Source organism: Arachis ipaensis, chromosome B08 (genome assembly GCF_000816755.2).
Source record: "Arachis ipaensis cultivar K30076 chromosome B08, Araip1.1, whole genome shotgun sequence".
Lineage (NCBI taxonomy): Eukaryota > Viridiplantae > Streptophyta > Magnoliopsida > Fabales > Fabaceae > Arachis > Arachis ipaensis.
The window spans coordinates 34,794,109-34,798,502 of NC_029792.2; the positions used below are offsets into that span (position 1 = coordinate 34,794,109).

The window sequence follows — 4,394 nt, forward strand, 5'->3', positions numbered from 1 at the left end:
GCGTGGGTCACGCGGTCGCGTCATTCGGAGCTTTTCTTGTCACGCGGTCACGTCAGTCATGCGACCGCGTCATATGTGTTTTGCTTAAGGCGCGCGGTCGCATCAGTCATGCGGCCGTGTCGCTGTTGATTCGCGCTTGGCATGCGTCTGCGTCGCCCATGCGATCACGTGGATGCCAGTTTCTCCAAAAACTTCGTTTTGTGCTTTCCTTCCAATTTTTGTATGTTTCCTGTCCATCCTTTGAGTCATTCATTCCTTAGAAGATCTGAAACTACTCAACACACTAATCACGACATCGAATGATAATAAGGGTAATTAAAATAATTAATTTTAAGCTTAGGAAACATGTTTTTCACATACATCACATAATAAGGAAGGAGAAGTAAAATCATACAATTAATATGAATAAGTGGGTGAAGGATTGAATAAATCACTCAATTTAAGCACAAAATATATCATAAAATATGGGTTTATCAGTGGTCAACTATGGAGATTTTTCTACCGTGAATATTAACCTACAATTATGCATATGCTTCAGTGGTGTCCTGAGAAGTCCTCTGTGTTTGGAAGCTCTATTGAGGATGGCTTTCAAAACATTGGGGACCATGAGAAGGTTGATTCTTTCATACTCATCAGTCTTATGGTTCTATGTTGTATCTCATTTTCATATTAAACAAATTCTGGTTACATTTAGCCATGCCAGAAACTGTTATTAGCTTCAGCATGGTCTTTATTTCCCATTTTTTTGCCTGTCCAAATACACAAAATAATGTTGGATGAATATAATGCTCTTATGAACTTAAAAAGCTTAAGAAAAGAGGAACAAGCGAAACAGTAAAGGGGAAACTAACAAGAATGAAACCTTTTTTTCTTGTGCTAATAATTCTTCAAAAGAAATGTCAGCAAATTTGTCGTCTCTGTTCTCTACCAGTTCACAGGATTTCACCTTGTCCATGCAAGACCCAACTTCAAGCATCTTTGTTAAATACGTAGCATATTAATATAAGAGATACTTTATAAGCAGAAGCCAAGCTAACTAACTAGATAATACAAAATGTCTTAGAGAAACAACAGCATCATTTAAATAGCATTAACATATTTTTGCAACAAAATTAAAGCAAAGATATTTATCAATCCTCTTATGATGGACTCAAATTAACAATATACCTTCTGGTACACTGGTGAGAGTTTAGGCTGTTGTTGAAGTGAATTATAAACAAAAGCATCCTCCTCTAATCTCTTTTTCTCCAATTAAAGCTTGTATATTCGTAATACTAAAAAAAATTTTAGATATTCATTGATGCCATATGTAGACTTGATGAGTTGATGACACTAAAGCTCGCTAGCTTCATCTTAGCCGACCTGTAGATACAGTCGATGAAAAGAAGATCTATTTGCGTTGCATAATAAAGCCTTTGTTATTACAAACTTACTTTGAATCACATCAGCCCTATAATAAAAAGAGCATGTAAAAGGAATTAGAACAGTCAACAGAACTTGAAAAGATTTATGCAACTAGAGAAGAATATTATTTCTAAAGCCTAATATATAATTTAAGTAAGCATAAGCTTTGAGTTCTTCATCATAAGAAGCCCCCTCCCCCCAAATGAATTCCTGCTATAATGTTATTAATTGTAAGCAAAATTATGCTAAAATATATTGCCTATACCCCCTGCTTTTTCATAATGAAACTAATGAAATGCACCCTTTAATACTAAAGCATGAAAGAAACTCTAGAGTTACCTTGATAGAATTCTGACTTAGATGTTGCAAGGCCTTCATTTTTTTATTGATCCTACTCCTTCTTCTCTGCTCAACAAGGAAAACTACCATAAGTTTGAATGAAATCAAAATCAAGTACCACAAAAAGCCACGGTAAGAATTCAGAAAAACCTTTTCTGACAAATTATGAACTTCTGCTGCTCTGTTCCTCTTTGATGAACGCTTGGAAGGTATAGGCTTTGCTAGAACATCTTCTGCCAAGGCTTCAACACCCTCCTACATTCAGAAATTCCCAACTAATTGTGTGAGTAAGAGAAAGGTGTCTCCAAACAATATTCATAATAACGCCAAGAGAAGAGCATGCTTGTGACATTAGGCTCCGTTTGTTTGCTGTCTTAACCAGCAATGGACAGAGACACAAAGACACAACAGCACATAGACATGAACATACACAAAATTTTTATCTTGTTTGGCAACATCATACATAACAGTACACTAGTATACACAAATTTATCAAAATGACAAATTTATCCTCACCAATAACACTAATGTATCCACAACTACTACTATCCATAGCCACCATCACCATCTACTACCACCATCCACAGTCACCATCACCATCTACTATCACCATCACTACCATTATCAGATTTATCATCTTCATCACCATCTAATTACCAAGAAATCACTGATAAATTTTTTAATAATCACCATTTGTCTCAAAAAATAAAAAGAAAAAAAAAACAGAGAAGACAGAGGCAATAATCACAGTAACCATAACCAAAATTAAAAAAAAATCACAAGAGAATGAAAGAGATGAGGGAGACGGTGAGAGAAGGAGCAGAGGAAGGTGCTGCAATTTTCTGGGTCATGAGCGTTGGATGGCGACACTGACTTGCTGTGTCGAGAGGGTTAGACGATGCTGCGACTTGCTGTGGGTTGGACGGTGCTGTCACTCTGCGTCACGAGGAATGGACGGTGAGGACGACAGATCTGTATAAGTGGCGGCAGCGATGTAGAAGCGGCACAGATCCGAGAAAGGCAACGACAGAAGAGTGCGGAAGAGACAAATTTAAGAAATCAAGAAAGAAGAGTGCGGCGATGGAGAGAGAACCGTCGGAGGATGGAGGCATGGCGGCGGCGACGAGAACTATGGCAGATGAGAAGAATCTGGAGAGAGGTAGAAGACTGACGGAGAAGGAAGAGGGAGTAGAAAAAGGGGTTAGGATAGGGTTGAGGTAGGGATAAGGTTGGAATTTTTGAAATTAACTAGGGATAAAAGTGAAAAAAGTTGTGTCTCATAAGTTGTGTCTTAGTGTCTCAGCTTTAAGCAGAGACACTAAAAACATGTATTCTGTATGTATCTGTGTACCACCGTGTCCATTCAAAAATCGTGTCTCAGCAAACAAACAGTGGACATGTACCACCGTGTCTATGTATCGGTGTCCATGTCTAAACAAACAAACGCAGCCTTAGTTCACAACCACTTTATTAGCATTCCTTCTATTAGCTTCACTACATTCATGAAAAAGAAAAGTGGGTACTTAGGAATATGATCAGTGAAGTATATATAAATAATTAAATATCACACAGTTGCATAGATATCTTTTACCTAGTGGATAAGATGCGGGCAAGCAAACACCCCATGTCACCTTCTCCTCAACACGGTGCAGCAGAATTGTGCCTCCTGGGATTTCGGTATAGAACAAACTTGACTCCCCATCAGCTTGTGTCTTTAGAAATTTTCTTTCATCAGAAACGTTATCAACTTTGTCACAATAAAGAACATAAGAACGAATATAAACTCTAAAACGAGTCAAAGTATAGATCATTTTCCAGAATAAACAAATTGGAATTGATTTCTCAAGTCATGTCATTAGTAAGTTAGGACTAATAACAAGAAATTACAAAGAAGGGGAAGAAAGGTTAGTCAGAAGCAGACAGAACAAAAAATGAAACAAAAAGCATGACCAGAAGATTAATACTTACAATTCTTGGACACACATTTAAATTCCATCTTTTGTGCAGCTAAATTGAATGCCTTTTCAACCATAACTGCTTTGGAAGATGGAATAGGAATGGCCTACATATAAGAGCAGAAATAACATAATAAGAATGAAATTCAAACATATTTGACAAAATACTAAAGTTATTAAGCAGAATCCCTCAACATCTTCTGGCTCCTCAATCTCCTTCTCCACCTCAACTTGCTGCGACGCCAAATCCCTACTCAAAATTGAAACGACGTGAAGGAACTGTGTTCTTTTTTTCTTTGTCCAGACGGAGAGGAAAATGACGGAGAACGACAAGACAGCTGTTGATGCGTGTTGCTACTGCATGAAGACCGATGGAGAGAGAGCACGGCTACGAGGAAGAGAGAGGGTGAGGATAGACTGCTGCTGCCCGGATAGGGGATTAGGGTTGAGGTTGCTCTTTATTGGCAGATTGGTATATAAGGGTGAAGAATAATTTTTCATAGTTCTTCTTCTTTGTATGAAGGGGTAGAAGAAATTAGATTAGGGTTCATTAGAATTGAAACAATCTTTTAGTGTACATGAATAATGAATAATGAAATGTATTTTGATTTTGATTTTTAAATTGATTTAAATTTAAAATTATAAAACTAAAGTTAATTGAATTTTGATTAAATTAAAAGAATTAGAATAATTTTT

At 37.0% G+C, this 4,394-nt stretch overlaps 2 long non-coding RNA genes across 3 annotated transcripts; both read right to left on the reverse strand.

Moving 5' to 3' along the window:
* Positions 430-2,023, reverse strand: LOC110265860. Of its 2 annotated transcripts, none has more exons than XR_002352324.1 (6): positions 1,904-2,023; positions 1,744-1,809; positions 1,434-1,450; positions 1,168-1,362; positions 852-976; positions 430-749 (listed from the first exon to the last, which is right to left on the reverse strand). It is a non-coding gene; the product is annotated as an uncharacterized LOC110265860 (long non-coding RNA). The 2 variants fall into 2 exon arrangements; XR_002352325.1 differs by having other exon boundaries at positions 1,894-1,992.
* Positions 3,170-4,251, reverse strand: LOC110265859. The gene is made up of 4 exons (XR_002352323.1): positions 3,894-4,251; positions 3,712-3,805; positions 3,335-3,455; positions 3,170-3,237 (listed from the first exon to the last, which is right to left on the reverse strand). It is a non-coding gene; the product is annotated as an uncharacterized LOC110265859 (long non-coding RNA).